Raw genomic sequence first — 21241 nt, 5'->3', positions numbered from 1 at the left:
AATATCTTCGGTGTTGTATTTTGATATGGTGAGACATCAAAATCCTGACAATTCTAATCAAGGATGATAAGTTTACTGTAGAAAGACTGTAACACAGAGAGAGATACCTCTCATTTTAAGGAATGTGAGATGAAATGCAGCATTTTCTGTGTTTCGGTCACTATGCTTTTACTATAAACAAGATTTAAACCCAGCAGTCTTGAATGCACATTTACCTTGTTACTGTAAGACTACTTTCTGAAGGATTTAGCAGACTGAGGAAGAAGCTCTGACTCTCATTTCTTCTGTGGCCAATGGGCTGTTTGGACAGTGGGTGAGAGTGTGAAAACACTGCTTGCACCGGCTGCTTCGCATGACTGCTAGAAGAAACTGTGGTATTTGTGAAGTGCATTTGGTGAAATTTACAGCGTTACTGAGCAATTTATTCGCATAGTAATAGCACTTCCTGGTAAATATAATTCAGTAAGTAAGGATGACTGTGCATTCCAAGGAATAAAGACTAAATATCTGGAAGTTAAATGGCACAAACATTGCTTTTCTGTGGAAAACACCGCCAGAGCAGCAACCATTCAGTACAAGCCATCAAAGTCCTGAGGCCACCTGAAATGCCAGATGCATCTTCTACATTTTTTAAAAATTGCATTGTAGAGTGTTTAAACATTTAAATTGTCATATAGGCAGTTTTTTGAATATATAAGTTAAAACTCTTATATTTCAGATAATTTCTGTGATTGTCCTGCTATCTAATATTTGAATCTAAAATCTTCAGCTATATAGCTTGAGTGAAAGGACGTACTAGCTGATTCACAAAGCTTTTTAGGAATCTCGACCCTTAGAAATAAGTGCATCACTGAAATCAATAGGAATGAGAAGTTCAAGTGTATTTTTTCTGTAGTAGGCACAAATGAGATACCTCTTTGCTCTTCGTGTCGGTTAAACCTGAAGCCAGTCTTTTTGTTTTGTAAGGTGCTGTTAGCTTCTGTTTTGTAATTCTCCACTCTAAATGTACCTACTTATCTAAAGTATTGAAGACACATCTTCATCACTGAAATATTTGCCAAGTACATAATTGTTTTCTAAATATACCCAATGTTTGATTTGTACAATTCTGTTCAATGGTTTGGTTGCAGTAGCCCCAGACTAAGTGAGACAGGAAAGATGACTAGAAAAGTAAGTCTGTTGTCAATAGGCTTAAATTTGCCAGACTACAGGGTTCAGCTCTAAGGCAATTTTTTTTTTTTCTTTTTCCAAAATTTTGGAAAAAATCTCTGGTAAATTTGAAAAAAAAAAAAAAAAGGCAACAAAACACTACACTTAATTTTGTGCCTTTGAGAATAACTCAGGTGCAGCCAAATCCAGACTGCTGGGAGCAGATATATATGTCCCCCTCGCCCTCCCTCAGCAGTAGTCTGAGCAGATGGATGAGCGTAGTGCAGTGCCCTGAAGGTGAACCAGCTCTGAGACGTGTCTCAGGCCATGGTGCAAAGTGACTAGATTTAAGGGCCCTCCACGGAGATTACTTGTCACCAATCCATATTCCCAGCTAGGGATTTGTTGCAGTTGATCCTGGAGACAGTGCTTGTGCAGGTAGGTCCAAGCACATGTGGGGCTATTAATGATCCACATTGTGGACTATTAATGGGCTATTAATGATCCACATCCCCCTGAAAATGAAAAGCCAGCGTGGTCTTTATGACTTTATATCCCTGCAGCAAGGTAGGAAATTAATTTAACAGTGAAACAAACAGCTAACACTCTCCCAAAGCAGAGTTTTTTGTGTCATGTATAGTGACCTTTAAAAAGGCTGTCAGTACAATTTTTACAGTGCTTTCCTAGATACTGCTGTGCATTTTCAGTTATAGGGGTTTTAGTTCCCTAGGGGCAGATCTTGTATTAAAGGAGACAAACCATAAAAATCCTGTAATATAATTATCGAATTAGTGTGCAAAACATGCATACAACATGCAGCCCGGTTTCAGGTGTATCTATATACAAGTATGATTGTTTGTATCAGTTCTGGGTGTGAATTTAGAGGGGATTGGCAGTGCCTGATGGGGCTCTGTGAGTGTGGCCATCACAAGGGTCTTGGTCCTGTGACCAGACAGGACTTGGCTGTCACCTGGAGGCTTTGTCAGGGCAGAGGCTGGGGTGGCACAGGCTTCATCCCACTGCCCGTGCTGACCTAAAGGAGAAGCATGGTGAATTCCTGCAGGAGAGAGGCCAGAAAGGCATGCTGACGTCTCTCTCAGTGCAAAATATTTCCTAAGAATTTCCAGTGGAGATTTTGATTTCCTTTTTCATGTTTAATGGCTGTTGTTCAGGTTGGTGGTGCTGGAAGCCATGGAAGAAATCCTTGATCCCAGTTGGGACCATAGTAACTCATGGCAGAGGGCCCAGTGAGGCATTAAGTCACTGCCAGGACTCTCTGTTATCTAAACAGTTGTATAGCTCCATCTCATTCAAGATGCAGTAATGTCTAGGAATGGTTTTGCTAAATATTGCCAGGAGAGGCAGTTTTATTTGTTTTATAGAAAGGGGACTGATGGAAGGGCTTTGGGAGGAGCTGAGCCAAGCTGTTAGGATTAGAGTTTCTGGAAGGCTGGGAAAGAATAGAGAGGGTTCTTCTCCTATGCTTTAGGTTTTCCTATTATGTTAGGTCATTTCCAACTAGCTACCTTCCCAGCCTTTTGGGAGGCTCTGTAACAGAGATCAGTTCCTCAAGAAAGAACAAATGAATTTGGAGATACACTTATATTGTAAAGAAAGTGGTTTGTATACATTATCTGCTACAGAGAGAGATCCCATGGGAAAAATACTCTCTGCCTAGAAAAATTGACTCATATGGGGTTGTCCATGAAGAGAATGGTTCTTGTAAATAAGGTTTATCATCCCTGACCTTACACCTTACAGATCTGGACTCCGGGATGGAAGTTTCCTGGGGACACAGGTATACTGCAGACATGCATGTTACCATACGTTGTAAAGCCTGCACGTCTCAAAGATTTTGGTAAGAAAAGTGGTGCACAAAGGACAGGGTGAGGTCTGTCATTACACACATCGAGTAACATCCACCAACAGATCTGGCTGCAGATGCTTGGCCAGCTCTCTGTCCAGGGGTGGATAAACTGGGTGGATTTGCTTTGTGTTTGGGAGGAAGCCTGTCACAGGTGAAATGCTCTAGAACCTCAATAACATTTTACTTTTCAGATAAATGAGTTATTTCTGGCAGAAAATAAGGTGATCTTAAAGTCTTGAGGAGTGGTGGTAGTGGTAGTGGGAATGTGCGTTGGGAGCAGCATTGGCAAAGAGTCATGAAATATTTCCGTGTTGCAAATATGCCATCTATTCCCTGTGACAGCGTACCCAAAGTAGACTGCTGTACCCGCTCTTCCCTTGGAAAGAAAAATAACTGTTTAATTGACTTTACTGAGAATAAGATCAGGCTTAACTTCTGTAAATCACAATTCAGGGCTGCCAGTTTGCTGGAACACGTGTCCTGTGGTTCCTTCCTGAGCCTGGCCACATCCCTGAGGTGCAGATACCTTCTGGCTGTGCGGACAGCTGTCACCTCTGGGTCCTACTGCGTCCCACAGCAGTGCTCAGTGTGGGCCTGCCCTGGAGAGAGCAGTGGGTGACACTTTTGAGTAGCTTTCTCCTGATGTGCAAAACACAGGGAAAGGAGAGTAATCCAAACTGGAGGAGCAGCTGGCATGTCTTAGTTTTTGTCTGGAATGAAGAGCGGGTGGGGACCAGGCAGTGTACAACTTCTTCTGCAAAGGCAAACAGTGATGTTCTGCCCTTAAATTAGCCTGGTTTGCAAGGCACCAGTAAATTCTTGTGAAAATATCTGCATTTAACTGTAATAGCTGAACATCAAGTCACATCACAGCTATTACCTCAAGCCTAGCTAGCAGCAATTTAGTGATGACAGTAATGTAGATTAAATAAGATCTCATTTATAAAATTTCATCTAAATATCTTTAGAAGAAATCAAGCATAAATATGATTTGTTTGTTTGTTTTTAATGAAATAGGCAAGTCACACCTGTGTTTTGGTAGGTGCCACAACTTTGCTATCAGACAGTGGCATTTGTCATTACAGCAAATGTCTTGGGTGGGGGACTGGTGTAAATCTGTAGCAAAACTGAGTGGCATGTTCGTGTTAGAATTGGAGACTGCTCTGAGTTTTTATGAACCACCTCAGGAGCAGTGGCTGCAGCTTCCTTGCGAGGGTATTTGCTCTGATATTAAGGGGATGGCAAGTCAGGGAGAACAATGAGCTCATATTTGGCCAGGATTTACCACGCGCTTTTACAGGCACTATGATGTATATTAAATAGACCCAACTTGCTGATATAATTTTGTCCCTCTAGTAATAGAAAGGAGCCCATTTAATGCCTGTATTTATGGTCATTGCTCTATCCTCCCACACCATGTGGAAGAAAAGCAGCTCTGATAATACATGTGTATGTTAAGGATCTCATTTAAATTCTTCCACTAGTTACAGCGCAATGGGCTTTTGGTGAAGATGCTATAGCTTGTCTTTACTGCTTTTCATTATCAGACAAGTCTCAGACATTTTCTCGTATTGTAGGTTAATTATAGCCAGAGCTGTGCTGTTTCCTGGTAGGCCCAGGATAGCTCTGGTGAGGATATTCCTGCCAAAAAAAAGGACTGTTTCTCCACAGCAGAAACTGAAATTACACTTCATCAATTTCTACCCAGTCCTAACAGTGAAAAAAGGCTCTCAGACTTTTAAAGCTGAAGTGATATGTCTGAAGTTGGGTAGCCTGTTTCTCTGGGAGGTGGTAGAGTCCCAGGCCCTAAAAATGTCACTGCATTGCCATTTTATTTATTATTCATTCAGTGAGTGTATCAAATAGCTAGAGGCATCCGTCTGTTACATTGAGGCCTGTCCCAGCAATTCGAACACGCGGCTGCACAAAGGGACAGCCTCTGAATATACTCACCTCCATCCCTGGCCTCCTCAGCAGTCTGCAAAACAAAAAGTAAAGGCTGATGTGTGAGTTACACACAGCTATTTTGGTTCCTTCCTCTGGGTTGTGTGGTGATGTTTTACCCTCTCCTTTCTCTAAGGGAGGTAAGGAACGACTGATAAGTGTCTCCAAGGGCACTCAGTGAAATGAAGCTTCTGATGAATCCATAAATGCTCTACAACCTTTGAACTGAAAGTGTCTTGCTGCTGCCTGTGCCCCGCTCCTTTGCGCATGGTGCCCAAGGGTTGCTAGCGTGGGCACCCGACCTGACCTCAAGGCTGGATGCTGGCTCTGGCAAGTCTTCATAGCTGTTGTTGTCAGATGTTGCCTTCAATTTTTGCATCTGAAAAGGCCAGATTTTTCCAGTCACCTGGGAGATTTCACTCCATTTGCATTTTTTCCTTGTGTTGTTTTATCATAGCGGTGCTTTTGACTGAGGTTCTCAAGATTATTTTTTGCATTTGAAATGAGCAGAGTTCAGGGGAGAAGCCTTCAATGTCACATCTCAGCAATCTGTTTAGGCTACATTTCTGCTCAGGGCTCAAGATACAAAGTTAAAGGTACAATCCTATCAGCCCAGTTCCTTCCTTTCCTCCTGTTCGTGTGTGGTAAAAGTACAGATTAGAACCTCACTGAAACCTGCCAACAGTTAAAATCTTCTTTTGGGTTCTGAAATAATTCATCCAGATTTCAGTCTCGTTGAGCTTATTCTAGGGCACTGGAAAAATGCACGAGCCCCAGACAAAGGTACAATTTAATGTGCTTTTAAAGTGCATATTCACAGTTAAAATTGACTTTGTGATTCTCCTTGCCTTTCTAATCTTTGCCTAAAGAAATAGGTTTGCAAACACATCCAGTCTAGCCAATATCTTTATTTAAATCTGAAACCCTATACTAGGGAGAATCTTCTCCAGTTGCTTGGTCCTGTTACCCAGAATCACATCTCTTACAGAGTACCCTATTATTTACGACAACTAGCAGGATGACGATCAGCATAAAACTGTAGAACCAATACAAATGCCTCTTTCCAAATGTATGCCAAACGTATCTGGAGGCATTAAAGAAGTCAAGTGGATCAAGGAGTAGCTACTACTTCGCAGACATCTGGTAAAAGCACAGATTGATTCTGAATGTCCTCCAGCAATGAAGTAGTGCTATAGATAAAGAAGTAACTAGTATTGTGAGAACATCTGCTAATTTTTGTGTTCACTGTAGAATACATGCTATGAAGGAAAACGTTGCTCCCTCATTCACATTACCCGGATTGCTTCATAATTTGGGCTTAATGGTGCAAATTGGATAATAGCAAAATTCTTTCAAATTTGTAAAAAATATTTGGCTAATTTTATTTATTGTGAGAACCAGTATGAAATGTCTGTCTAACTTTGTACTTCCTGATGGCAGCTCACACAGGGTCTGTAATTTGTTCTCCCCTTCCTCACACAGTTCTGCTTTGCCTGGGGGAACAGCCTGGCAGCAGTAAGGATCTCCAAAATCCTTAACTCTTCAGATGAAGAAGATTTTAGCAATGCATGGGCAGCATAGGGTATGAAAATTCTCCAAAGCAATAGCTCTGCAGCAGTTGGAGCCCTAGCCTCAGGCATTGAGAAACTGGGGCATACTGGGGGAACACTCCCCTATGCTCCCACTTAATTTTCCCCAAATTTATCATTCTTCCTTAGGCAGCTCCCCTGTAAAGCTCTGCATTGTGGGCCTTCATAAGAACAGTAGTAAACAGGATATCCTGAGCAGCTGCTTCTCTATTTTATGAAACACAAATGTAGACCAGCTTTGCCCTGCATGTGACTTCACTGGAGGCTTGGGGTTTTGTTGGGTGTGCTTGGGCACATTGTGGGCACCTGGGGCTTGTTGGGGGGTGCTTGGGCTCACTGTGGGCACCTGGGGCTCATTGTACCTGCTGAGGAACCAAATTGTTTCATCTGCTAAGGAGCTGATTCTTTCTCCTCTACCATTTCTGGTTTGTTGTTGGTGGTGAAAGGAGTGTGGAACCCATAATTTCTAATGGTAGTTTCAGTGGGGCTATTCAGCGTAAAAATACTTCCTGCCTCTTTGCAGAAGGTATAGGAATGGTAAAACATCTGGAGGGAACAGAAAAGGTAAGATTTGTAACGCTGGATAGTGGGACCTTCCGTGAATAACAATGTGTTTGCAAAAGATTTTGGGTTTTCAGTGGGGAGCTGCTTTTTTGCTTCAAATGGAAGCTGGCTTTCAGTTAATATAGATTTATCCACTTTGGGATACAAAATCCTGCTTTCTGCTCTGTGCTATTTTTTCTGAATGCCACAGGAGGCTTTATTTTTCCCTGACAGCTAGCTAAAGGGCACATTTATTTGACAACTCCTTCATCAGTGAAAAAGTAGAAAATACATTAATCTAAGGCTTTATGCAGTCTAGTAGCACCAAGGATCTCAACAGAGTACTTCAGGAAACGATAGCAGAAGCTTCTTTCAATGTTGTGGGGTTAACTGGGAAATCAAACTTCTTTAAGTCAGTTCTAATGTATGCTATGTGTACGGAGAGAACTGCTTTTCAGGAATAAATCCAGTGTAAGGGGTCATGGGTGAGTATGAGGGTTGCTGGGGAAAACCCAGATGTGAAGGAAGCACAAAAAATCAGAGGGGTTCTTGGCTTGCACAGGGTTAGCTTGAGCTGCTGGGAGTAGCAATGTTGTAAGTCCTGCCCCCAGGATGCACTGTAATTAGCTCAGCCTGGATTTCTTAATTATTCATATTGTACCATCACGTAGAGGCCTGGGTCAGTGTATTATGCACACAAAATTCACAGACGGTTTCTTGTACTGAAGCCCTTTGCAGGAAAGGGAAACTACAGTGGCATTTCTTATGGTATGCTCTGTTATTGGCCCCATGGGGCTGTTCATGGTCTCGGTGGGACACTGTAGGAAACACACCTCTGGTAGGATGTGTGCCCCAAAGGGACAGCAGTCTTCAAGTGAGTGAAATTCATGTGTACCTGCTCCATTCAGATGGGTGAATAATCCTGGAAAACCATGAAATGTTATGTCTAAATGTGAGTACGTGGCTTAAGTTTGTATAAAATCAGAAAGTAAGCAAAGAGAATGGAGGGGGAGAGGGCAGAGAGTTGTGAACTGCTTGCGTACACCAGCTCAGGGCACAGACTGAAGTACCAGGAATGTAATCCTCGCTCCTCTGAGGGCTTTGTGGTTCTGTCATTGACTTTGGTTGAGTCAGGGTTTCCCTAGTCTTTGTTTCCTTTTTATAGTCTTTTATTATCATCCTGAGCAACTGAGAAGGTTTGGGCCTCTGCAGATAAATCCTTTTCAGGCATTGACTTTTCATGACAGTTTTAAATGTCAATCTGTTCTTAGCTGATGGATTAGTGAGGCTTATTACAGGCTATGTTAATTTAGTCTGTATGTGTAGATCTGCATTTATAAGTAGCATGGAAACATGTGTTAACATTTTTACATAATGATAGGTAAGGCACTCAATGTTTGAGATGTCAATGAGAGTTGGTGAAAGGCTGTCTGCAAATTTTTCTCCTGGGCAAGCAGGATCACCTGCTTCGTGTGGTGATCAAGAAAGACCTTTCCTTGCATGCAGAGGAAGCAAATTTACTTATGGAAATTGACAACACAGCCAGTGGGCATTCTGCTTGTAATGTAGCCAAGTCCCATGTAATATGAGACTGATGTAATTTGATTTCCATTAAAATGCAGTATTTGAGGTTTTATCAATTCTTGCCTGCATGCAAGATGTTGCTGATGTTACTGACTGCAAGAAACTGTGGAAACCGCATTAGTGTTTAAAATAAAATAATATGCCCTCACAGGGAGCCCGGGGGAGGAGAATGAGGCATAGTGATGAATCCACTAGTGACTATTTTAAACTGGATTCCTTTGTGAGATTTACTTTTATACCAAGAAGAACCTGTGCATGTTACAGATGATGAGCTTGTACAGTTCTTTGTAAGACAGTATTTCTGGTACTCACAAGAGAGTAGACTAAACAGAATATGTGAGCTAGTAGTTTGTGCAAGTTAAAGTGGAACAATCCCTTTTAACACTTAATTAGATTACGGGGAATCTTTATAATTTGGAATGCTTATTTCCAATATGCATGAGGTAGAAACGGTATCTTAATCCATACTTCTGTTTTTAGCATTGTATAGTTGTCTTATTTATTTTATACCCAAGTTTACTTAATATATTAATTCTGAATTTGACAAAAAGGCTGCCAGGCAGGTAAACTTGGTGCTGGGTCCTGCCTTGTTTGCGCATTACTGAGGATGCTAAGGTTTCTCATTGTTAGCTGAGTGCAATAAAGAGCTGCATATCTATGGAGGAGCCAGAGAAGAATCCAGATTTCACTGCTGTGACTTTGAGATAACAGCAGTGAAATGCAGAAGTGTTTGTTTAACTTTGAATGTATGAAGAGAACAAATCTGAGTAATTCAGTTTTTTTTTATAGTCACGTTGGTGATGACATTCTTCCCTGCGGGCTGGGAATTAAAGGCAAAACATTCATACTGAGAGGCTCTGTTTGAATGGGATAGGAAGTTGAAATCTGCACTTTTTTTTGTGCGACAGAGCTACGAAATGAGTCATTTTAGTCTAACACTAATATTCCAATAAGGCACACTACTACCTTTTAAAGCTACTCCCTCTGCTCCACTTCAGACTCCAGCATTGTTTTTTCTGTTCTGCTGCTCTGGAGATTTGTGTTAGGATTTTAAAGAAACAATTTGTGTAGTGACTCTAAAGAAGAAATCCAATAATGATGTGCTTATTTGTTCAGATCAACCCACCCACACCTTGATATAGTTCTTAACAAAGTGAAGTTACTGACACCAGTATCTTGTTTTACAATGGTCTATAAAGAAACGCCTGGTAATTGTGGATGGTTGTGGTAGTAGTGAGATTTTTTTAATTAAATGCTTGGATTATTTCTGTGACTGGCTTCACTTTGGGGTGTCATCTCTGTTAAATGCTTGTGGTTTGCCCTTACAAGACAGAATGTGATAATGGGAAATATAGTATGTTTAAAATACTGTAGGATTATGTGTTTCTGTAGCCTCTCTGTTGGGAGCAGGTGAAAGCAGAGCTGGGCCTCTGAGCAGAGGCAGATCGTGACACTGGTTCCCCAGGACTGCATGGGGTTCTGCAGACAGCTATTGGGTCTGGCACTCTTCTTTCCAGCACAGATAGTAGAGGATGTGTGCTGGGGTTGTAAGATAACTGTACCCAGCCTTTTCTGGAAGGGATGCCCTATGGCTCTTACTGTGGCTGTATGCCTGAGGCAGTACTATGCAGGGCAAAGAGGCAGAGGAATTGATCTCGGGTGCAGCAGTGCTTAGGAGGAGTTTGACTCTTCAGATCTGCACTTTCGCATATGATCGTCAGCTCAAAGCAGTGAACAGGTCTGGAGTTCAGTGGTGCCAAGTCTTGCCCACTTAGATGAGGTTTCCACTGTGTGTACTTCCGGTGCCAGGGCTGCCCTGATGACAGTATCCTGCTGAGGGCAATGGTAACTGAACCTACACTGATATGGACAGAGTCGTCCTCCATTCCTACTGAGATTGAACTGATCTAACCTTACCACACCTAATTTGTTTAATAGGATACAGTTTGTTTTGATGTTGCTTCCCTTTCCAAGGACATAGCAGAATCACAGAATCGTCTAGGTTGGAAGAGACCTCCAAGATCATCTAGTCCAACCTCTGTCCTAACACTAACAAAACCTCCACTAAACCATATCACTAAGGACTACATCTAAACGTCTTTTAAAGACCTCCAGGGATGGTGACTCAACCACTTCCCTGGGCAGCCCATTCCAATGCCTAACAACCCTTTCAGTAAAGAAGTTCTCCCTAAAGTTCTTCCTAGCATTACTATACTGTTAATGATGCATCCCTGTATCTATTTGGCACCAGTGGAGCAGCATGTTAAATGCAGGTCTTTAGAAAATGCATCTTTACAGCTGTCTAATCTTTGTATTTGCCACCTAGCAGTATACAAATGAACCTGGGGCTGTGTGAGTCAGCATCATGGGATGCAGCACAAAACACGTGTGGTTTATGAATTGAGCGGATAAGCTGGAAAATAGCAGCTGAATTTAAGCTGCCAAATTGGTGTAACAGAGGGAGACTTTAAAGCACTTCTTCAGAGATTGAAATGAATTGCTGTAGGTTGTGGTGCCCATGACCTTTAGATATTTTTGACAGTGAAGCATAACCTGTTGTCGTGAAGAAAATCCCCATTGCAAAAGGACACCTCTTCCATTATTCAGTCCTTTGGTGTGTGTGTGGTTAAGTCATTTTATTTTGGAAAAGTTAGTATGATTATAGCATGATGATGCCCTCTGCTTTAATTCAATCTCCCTGACCTAAGTTCAAACCCATCACATGTTGTAGCAACTGCAAATAATTCCTTTGTAAGATTGTCAGAAGTGAAATGAGGTTAAGTCAAAACCCCACAGGTCTGCAGAATGTATGACTAATGTGTATGACGGGGTGATTGGCAATTGCCAGCTGGAAGTGTCAGTTTTAAATTGTCCTTGGAAGAGTTGTCATCCTCAATCAAAGTTTCAGCTTGGTGACAAGGAAATTAGAAAAGGGCCTACAAAAGCCGATCTCAGCTTGAAAATGCCTGACAAGAGGATAAAAGTTCGAGAAGATAATTTAAGAAAGGATAAAAATTAACTTTCTCTCTACACAAATGTTAATGGCTAACACTGTGAGCTGCTTCCATGCCGATTATCTTCTGACTTAGCCTCATTAGGCCAAATTTTAAAAATATTCAGGGACTAGGCATGTAGGTGACTAGTGGGAATTTTCAAAGCCTAGGAAAGGCTAAACGACTAGGTCTGCCTCGTCATCACAGCACTTGGGTCTTCAGCCTGACTGGGTGTTAGGGCTTGTCAGAGGAAAGCAGGTTTCTAGCTTACATCTCTGAGATGTCAAAATATTTGTGCAGATAAGTCTGTCGTCTTTGAGGCTGCTTTTGTAAGAGCCTTTTTGGTTTTGGGTTGGTGTATTTCTTGGCTCAGATGCCTTAAATACTCTTTAGGAATACAGATTTATTCTGAAGTTGAGTTTTGAAATTCTCTGGGTTAAAATAAGGTGTCTTTACAATAATATACACAATGAATACAGAGGAGTTGTGTGCTCCAAGTGTAGGTCTTAACTGGGACTTCGCATAAGTGGAGTTCTCCCTCCACTGAGCAGATTAACAACTGATGGGTTTACATCAAATGTAGTCTCGACTTTGTCAAATGTACATGTTCAGAGATCTAAATCCTGCTTGTGCTGGGGATGTGGGGAGTACATGTGTAATGACGTTGCTATAGCTGCACTAGTTTATGCTCTTCTGAAGGCGCTGCCTTTCTTTCCTTGTTTTTGCTTGAATTAATCTCCCACCTTTATCTCCAAACAGTAGGAGAAGACACCAGCCACAATGAGTTATCTGCGAGCTGGATTTCAGAAGCCACTGGGACCTATGGGTGGTGGCGGCGTAGAATGTTCTGTATTTAAAAAACAAAAACATTTACAGAGTTCAGTTTTATCGGTGTAACAGCCATGGAAGTTCTACTCATTAAAAGAAGGGAAATTTGGGGTAGGAAATTAAAATGGACTATCTTCTTTCACTAGTGATGTAGAATATCCAAAGAAAAATCAAAACTTCTTTACCGCTCTTTCTGCTAGAATAATTAGAAATGTCTTTGTGCAGTATATCCAGCTACTTTTACGCCTTCTCTGCAAGGTATCTTTCAAACTTAAATTTAACTTGACACCTTTCTCAGTGACCATTAATTCAGTTTGTAAGAGACTCTGGAAACCTTTGATATTGATATTGTGTTGCTGCAATTACTGCCTATGGTCCTGCAGCCATACCAAAATAAAAAGGCCTGCATACTTTGCTTTCAAGTCAATCCCTTAGAGGCTCAATCAGTTTGATTTTTGAAACCTGTGCTTGGCAGTGAAGCTGATTAAATTCTGCTGCTATCGAGGGTATGCACACTGGGTTCAAAACCTAGGTGCAATGTAATGTTCTCGTAGTGGAGGTTATTATACCAAATTTTGATGCTTTAGAATCCATATTTTAAAAAAGAAGCCTTCAAAGGGTATGAAAAAATGTGTGGAGTGGGGCAGTAAATGAGCTCCAAAGCAGTAGATCAAGCTATAGGACACAGGCTTTTTGCTCATGTTGGGTTTCTTTTCCAAGCATGTTTCTTGCAGTAGTCACAGAAGTTGTGTGTAGAAACATGACCTAGCATCAAGGGAACATCAAGTTGAGGCAGAGACTGAGTGCATTAGCAAATGAATGCCTATGCTTTGATGCAAATTTCTGTCCGTTTTTGCAGTTTAAGGAAATGGAGTAAATTGCTCCAGAACTAATTCATTTTAATTAGAACTTAAGTGAAGGATTGCTGACTTCCCTGCAGGTTACAACTGCTCTGTGCTTTGAGAGTCTAACACTACATCCAATTTTTAAACTGAATGATAGAAAAGACTATCGGTTTTGAGCATTGATTCAGTGCAATTTTATAGGATAGCAATGTTTTTTCTGACTTTAAGATCATCTGCATTAGCTTTTATAACATTCAGGCTTGTCTAGATTGTAACAGAAAAGTTTGTCAGAGTAGACTCCTCCATTTCGAGTGCCACAGAATTGCCTGCTCCACCCTCCCATTACATCAGACTGTCTAGAAGTGTCCTAGATTACTGTTATTATTTTGGTTACAAAAGCAACACTTGTTTTTACCACCAATTGCTCTCATAAATTATACTAGGAAATGCCTGTCAAGTAATAGGAAGCAATGTATCCTTGGAAGTGAAAGGGAGGGAACTGCTAAGAATAACCCACTCCTCAGTAATTGTAGCGTACTTCTCCAAGACTTGCAGTCAAGGCATTGAGCCAGGCAAGAATAAGAGCTGAGTAAAAGGGAGATTTTACCACTTTGTTAACAAAGGTAATATTTGTGGAAAAAGGCAAGCCCATAGCAATATAACTCAATCTATGCTGGTAGAGTGCTCTCTTAAGAGAGAGTTTTTAATAATTCTTGGCAATTCCCAAGTACGCTGAAGAAAAACTTAGTCTAGTGAGTTGTGGTGGAAGTCGGTTAACTTTGTATTTTCTCAGCAATGCAGCAATCCTACTTGCCTTAAAACAGACGCACTGAACTAATGTCCAAAGACTTTTCTTGAGTGACTCAAGAGTAGCTTTGACAATGAAGAGCACCGAGCTGTCTTTCCATAGTATTGGCTGGTGTAAATCCTTGCACTATGACCATAAATAGAGTTGCTGTGTCTCATTGACGTTCTAGCAGGAAGACTCTTGGCAGAAGTGTATTTATCACCGCAGTGTCTTTCAAACATATATGAATGGATATCTATAGAAAAATGAATGGTGTTCTTAAAGGTGCTCATATACCTGAGGATATCTGGTTGGAAGCTTTTTATTACTGGCAGTAGGAAAGACAAAATGCTTTCCTATGGAAAAAAATTAACCATTTGATATCAGTCTCTGGGAAGGAACGTTAAAGAAATACACAACTCAATAACTTTAAATAATTCTTTGGAGCAAATAAAAATACTTTAAATTCTTAAAATAAATGGGAAAAAAAATGAAGGAGGGGGAACCCTTCACCTCATAGGATTAATTTATATCCTGACCTCATATAATTGAAGAGACCATGAAGAAGATAGGTGGCTAGATAGGGTGAGGGAATTACAACTTGTCAGTGTAGACTGCGCTGTTACTTTTCTCAGTTTTGGTCACTTAGGACGTTTAGTCTTGTAAGGTTCTGTGGAAGCAACTAAATCCCAAGCAGTGGGTTCACAATTTAAAGCTGTCTGGATAAAGGGCTCTGCTTCTGTAGCTCTGCAGTGCACAAGAGTGGCCTGATTTATCCACAGTGCTTGTAAATTTTCTACTTCAAGCTCCGTTATGAAAATTGTTGGTCTCTGACATCTGAGCTTACCATTTCTTTCTGTGAAATTAGTTGAACAGCCTCACTGGTGCTAAAGTTGAGAATATCTGAAATTGCTAGTGGGATGCTGAAACTCATAGGGAAAGGAATTTACCTCCACTAGAAGAACGTAGTAGTTAACTGAATTATTTTCTTCTTAGGGCTGTGAGCAAATGCAGAATTGTTCTTTTCAAGTGAAAGTGATATATAAATCCTAACTAAAGCGCCGGCTAATGTGATGCAAGCCCATACCACGTAACCGCATGTAACTGATGAAAGAGGAAGCCTTCATTTCCCTGAATTAATCTGAGGGATGGAAGAAAAAAGCAAAAGGAATTATTTTAAGCATAAGAATGCATCAGAGAAATAATTTCATTATGGGAAAAGAGACTTGCATTTCATGCTATTGCTTTCCAGAAATGAAATGAAAAGGCAGCTCTTGTATAGCTATGTATTTACTTTCTAAACAAACCCAATCCTATTCAGTCTCAGTCCCTTTGTAACTCTCAATCTCTTGCTGATGCAGGTTGACCTTTTTGCTCCAAAATTTAAAATCAAAATGCAACTCACTCCCGTGGACACAGATATAGCCCGGAAGGAATGATAAGGTACACAGAAATAATAGCATAGTTCGTATGCAATTGTACATAAGAGATATAAGGTCAAAGCAGCACCTAAATTCAGTTTTTGATTGGGAGGAAGGCTGTACTTTGTACATCAGGCAAATACAGCTTGGAATGCTGATTGCTCAGATGTGTGTGTGTGTGTGTATATATATATATATTTATTTTATATATATATATTTATTCCCTAAAGTGAAAAGATTTTAAAACAAATAGTTGGAAAACATTAAGTTGAATGTAGTATATCAGGGTTCTTAATGGGAGCAAGAAGCCGTGTTTAGAGTGCCATGTGAAGCTCTTCCAGTAGTTGTCTACAATATATCTGACATTCCTCACCCTTAATACCTCTTGATTCCAAGTAATGACTCATACCCTGTCAGTGCTAAACAGATACAAAAATGTTTTCAAGGCTGTGGGGTATGGGAGGGTTTTAGCGTCTCTTACTCATAGTTTTTGACAGCTTACAGCTCTCTAATAACCTTGCTGTTAGTGGTTTGGGCACAGCACTGCATGAACATTCTTGTTGATTGAGGACCACAACCATAGCCACTCAGCCTTAGGGAGCTGGCTGACTTAATGTTTATGCACTCTTGAAATGTGGAGTATCATGTTCTATTCCAAACCTGGAACTCCTGTTCTTTGAGTGCAATGCATATCTGGATGTGTAGATGAGAAGACTGCTGTGTCAGAGTTCATTAGTATCTTTATACCTGTGTCTTTTCTGTAAGAATACAGTATTTCCTGCATAAAATATTTTATTTTTTATTAAAGTGGGAGTAAATGAATACTACTTATTAACATAAGTCTGAATCTTGGGCTTCTGCATTGCCTTATAACTTGTACTTTGTGTACCATAATCTTTCTACCACTGTGGTTAGATGGTATGGACAGATGAACATTTTGGACCCTTATGACTTTTCTCTGGCTTTGCTGCTGTAGTGTGCTGGAGGAAAACGTAGGCTTGTGCTGGTGATGGCACAGCAGTGAGTGAGCCAAGGAACATAACAGAGCTGGAACTACTACTGAGTGGATGTGGGAGGAACCTTTCATCCTGTGAAAAGTCTGACTTTAATTTGGGTTTTGGTGGCTTCATTTTCTTCTTTTTTCATTCCAGAAGAAAATGCTAAAGCATTGTGGTGTACATATACACTTTTTTGTGTGTGTGTGAACACAATTTTGAAGTTTTGACTGGCTGTATTTAATGACTTCAAGCAGTAGGAGTTGACTGCTGGAGTCTATACAACTTATTTTGATGATCTTTTCCTGTGTTTAATATTTATTACTGAGTTGACAGTGGCATAGCAAGAGAGCTGTGGATCAGCAATGTCCTTGGCTGTTGCTGGGCTTCATGTTCTGCTTATTCTCCCATGCTTTTCCTGTGGATCATTCTGACAAACTCTGTGAACTTAAGGTAGAAAATGTGTATCAAGTGTCTTGCATTAGCATAAAATCAATTAGGACAAGCTAAGGAGTCAGGTAAGTGAAGAGTCAAGCCTGTGGTGATGGGTCTGCTTCCCTCTGCTGTGCTGCTGGCACTGGGCGATAGGAAATACCTAATTCAATCACATAAAATGTGTACTGGTGATCAAATACAGAAAGGACAATGTTGTGAGCTACATGAGGAAAAAAGAAGCTTAGGAATTTCTTATAGGCAGAATCAGGCCTATGAAAAGAATTACTGTGGTCTTCTCCAGAAACTGTGCCACTTAAATGATTTACCTCTTGGCATGATGATGAAGGAATTCTCAGTTGTGCTGAACTAAAATGTTTTAATATCTGCTGATGGAACAGAGGTACTGGACCAATTGCCTAAAAGCTGGTTAGGAATAGCCCTCATTAAAATTAGCACTTTTCTGGTTTTAACTAAACTATTTAGCTTTTGGCTTAAAAATAATTAAATCAGGGTTACACTTCTAAACTCAGGAGAAAGAAAAAAAAGTATGACAGAAGCTATTGCAACAGCAAATGCTTACTTTAAGCATTAAATATTTCAGGTCTGCATCAGGCCTGGAGACATGTTTTTAAGGCATTTTATGAGCTCTTAATAAAATAAACTCCTTTCCAATATTTTTGCTTTTAGTTTTACAGTGGTTTTTGCTATTCACTGTATTGTTCAGAACTCTGTTTACAAACTTGATCCTTAAAACACCACCTTTGTAGAAGTACCACCTGAAAAATTTCACATTAAGTTTGTCTTAGTGTGTTTTGAGGTGATTGCCAGTTATTTTTCTGGATGATCTACCTAGAGTAGAGGTGTTAGAGCCATACTTCTTCAGAAGTACTCTTTTGGGTCGTATAACAATGCAGGTTTTGATTTGGTGTGACAATAGCATCTCACTTATAGAGTGGTAAAGCAATTCTTAGCACTTGGATAGTATTTAAGATCTAAGCAAAGTAAAACCTTAAACTAATCCTTCAAAGCAATCTTGTGAGAATCTTCTGTCTGCATTTTGCAGTAACGTGGAATGAGAATACCATGTGATTAGTCACAGGCTAGGCAGTGAGCAAGTGGTAAAGTGGGGATTAAAATTTGAAAGCTCCTGGCTCTCAGTCCTGCACTCAACCCACTAGATATCACCGTATCCTCTAATCAAACCTCCAAAACTACAATATCTTACACGCCATCTGTTGTGCAAATTTCCTTCGGGAACTTCAAGACTCTTCTACATTTCAAGCTTTCTGAAAACTGTAAGGGAAAAAAAAAGCTAAAACTGAACCAAAATCTATACAAGTTATTCATTTATTCTCATCGTGTTGGCTTGGGTGTTGAAATCCTTTCATTATTGAGGGAAATGAAAGGTGTCTCCCACAGAACACTTCAAATTTTCATCTTTGTTAGGCAAAATGATTTTTTTAATGATGAAAATAAAAGGGGGGAAAAAAACCAGCTTAATTATTTCCATCTTCCAGTCGCCTCTGTCACACTCATTTTGATTTAGTGACTTGCCAGTATTTACCCATTGGCACAACAGTTATTTTTAGATATGTTGTTAGATTTCAAGTAAAGCTCACTGGTGCATACAAATTATTCATTTAAGCACTGATTTGAAAATAATAATATATATCTCTAACAGAGTGTCAGGAAAGCATAAAATGTAGTCATTCTGGAAGCAGTAATTGTAGGCAACAATTTATTGGAAGCTCATTCAGGTCTGAATGACATCAGAAAATACAAGCCATAGAGCAAAAGAGCAGGAATTGAAGTGCCTGCTCCATGCTGGCATGTGGATGTTGCCTCAAAACACCAACTTGCCCACAGCAGTGGCAACCTTGGAGCTGCACATTAGAAAGCACTTGCCCCAGTGCCATGTTACAGCACTTTGTCCCGAAGCCACTCAGCACATGGAAGGAGCTCATGTGCTGGGATGAGGAGCAGGGTCTTTGTAACTCCTGCAAGGTCATGGCCAAGACACAGGTGGTTGCACTCCTCACCTTATCTGTAGCCTATCCTGCAAGATGCTGCTATCTACAAGATGATGCCCAGGTGCTTTGACATCCTCTACTGTGAAGCATCATATTATATGTATTTGATTAACTCTGTTTTCATGCCCTTTGATTATCTATTTATGACTTTAGCACTGGCTCCTGTATATGGTGTGATGGTTGTACAACAGCTCAATGGCAATGTGTTCATATTTGGATAAAGTTCTGCATCTACCTCTGGTCATGAACAGCTTTACTCCACTATACCTCACCTTCTTCAACTCTCTCCTTTCTCGTCACATCAGTTGTAAGCTGTTCAGCTCTCTTAACACCTGACAAGATAGATTTTATTTCTTTATCCCACCTCACTTTATCAGCGCTCACATGTTTTCAAGATAGTGGCTTACCCTTGGTACTCTTGGATTGTCCCTCATGCATGAAACATTCTCTTTAATCTGCTTTGAAGTTGCTATTCTCCTCCATCAGGTGCCTCTGTACAGGCTGCTGGCTTGGTGAAACTACCGAGACAGTATCTGCTGCCTGATTGTGGGTGAGTCTGTGGGAGGGACTGCAGAGGGAGATCTGAGATGGTGAGAAGCCATGTGTTGTGTATGGCGTGATGCCTGTGATATCACAGAGCTCCATGGAAACACAGGTGTGATGCCCGTTGCTTCCCTGATCTCTCCTATTTAGTGGATATGATTTATTTATGCTTATGGTATGATTGCGTTGTATTATGAAGTCTCCTGAGCAATCAATTTTGGGAGCACTGGAAGCTATATGGCTGAAGAACACAGCACTGCTTGAAGCTAATACACGGTGTTTCTTACCAGGGCAACTTTGAGCAAAGATGTTTCCCAAGGATTGTAATCTGTCTTGGTTGGAAACCATGTGCTGAGTCTATATAATATGCAGGACAAGAGGGATTTGGTCTGCATTCAGAGATCAAGTGGCTTCTGCTTTACACGCACACAAGTTATTACCTATAAAGCGTACCTACAACTCTGTTGCAAGAATTGGTATTTTCCACTGCTGCAGTGGAAAACCTGCTCTGAATGTACTTGATGCCTAAACAACATCCGGTCTTTGGGGACTATCAGATGGTAACTGTCTGCATACTGTTTGGATGGGATGCTACATAATAAACAAACCAAAAAAATATTGATATTCAATAGAATCCACAAGGCAGGGCAGATGAATTGTAAAGGGGATGGACTGTGCATGTGTGTCTGTTTCTGCTGTCAGTAACTGTTTTATTTGTCATTGAGTAGCTGCTGATTAAAATATCTACTGACTGACATTCATCCAGGGTTTTTTTGAATAGTTTTTTTCATTATAAAAAGACGTAAACCAAAACATTTCTGTAGCCAACCAAAATAATTTGGAAGGCTGTCCTAATGGACACTAGGACCTAGTCTCTTAAACGAAGTACTTGCTAACTACCCATATATTCATGCCCAGAAGCATGAGATAAGAGAGGAAAGGCCTGACATTAAGCTGTTGGTTTTCCCTCAAAAAAAAAAAAGTGCTGGTAGGGGGAAAATCCCTCTCTCTCAAGGACTGATGATCTGGGGTTCCCATGAAGAAGTTGTAACTTACACACGAGAAAAGATCAACTGGGAGATGTGTGAGAGCAGCAAAAAAAGAAAGCACATTCTGCATGGGAGAGCAGAGCGTATGCCTCCCTTTAGGGTGTTCTGTATGTGCCCTATCTTTAGGAAATGATGCACCAACAGAAGGTGCCTTACAAGTGTGGTCCAGGAAAAAACAACAAACACAGCATGTCATGCACCTTGGACTCCTACAAAGTTCATGGTAGCATGAATCACTGACTTTAGTTGTTTGGAGTTACCTGTACCTGAAGCCTGATCTCTCTCATTTTGACCTCACAAGCTCTTCTTGAGTAAGACATGAGCTGAAATGGTTGACTGAGTGTAGTAATTCCTAGCATATCCAGAACAAAATGTAGTGAATTTGGCTAGCTGGAAGTTGCTTAGCTTCCTACTTCAAATGAATTAAATCCAATGTGTTTTTAGAGTGGCATTTCAAAAACAAAGCTGAAGCTTTAATATTCTTATATGGGGGCCTGGGTTCCCACATGGGTCTCTTTGTACGACAGTAATATTCAAACCCATTCGAAATGATGCAAATGCAACACAGCTGGAACAGCCTTGCCATTCTGGGTGCCATTGCTGCCAAAATTATAACCCATAGGATTGTTCAGAAATGCT

The 21241-nt window shown here is 40.6% G+C and overlaps 1 protein-coding gene and 1 long non-coding RNA gene across 3 annotated transcripts in view; one reads left to right on the top strand and one right to left on the bottom strand.

Moving 5' to 3' along the window:
• The first annotated feature begins 6984 nt into the window (after nucleotides 1-6984).
• Nucleotides 6985-21241, top strand: part of GRIA3 (glutamate ionotropic receptor AMPA type subunit 3) — a 403275-nt gene continuing 389018 nt past the window's right edge. For both annotated transcript variants that reach the window (XM_040572878.1, XM_040572877.1), the window contains exon 1: nucleotides 6985-7113. The gene's annotated coding sequence lies outside the window, so the exon portion shown is untranslated. The remainder of the gene's footprint in view (nucleotides 7114-21241) is intronic.
• LOC121077574 lies at nucleotides 16762-20299 on the bottom strand. The gene is made up of 2 exons (XR_005824174.1): nucleotides 19418-20299; nucleotides 16762-16992 (listed from the first exon to the last, which is right to left on the bottom strand). It is a non-coding gene; the product is annotated as an uncharacterized LOC121077574 (long non-coding RNA).

This window comes from Cygnus olor, chromosome 13 (genome assembly GCF_009769625.2).
Source record: "Cygnus olor isolate bCygOlo1 chromosome 13, bCygOlo1.pri.v2, whole genome shotgun sequence".
In the NCBI taxonomy this organism is placed as follows: Eukaryota; Metazoa; Chordata; class Aves; order Anseriformes; family Anatidae; genus Cygnus; species Cygnus olor.
Note: the sequence above shows the minus strand (reverse complement) of the source record. Positions and strands in the feature narration are given on the sequence as shown.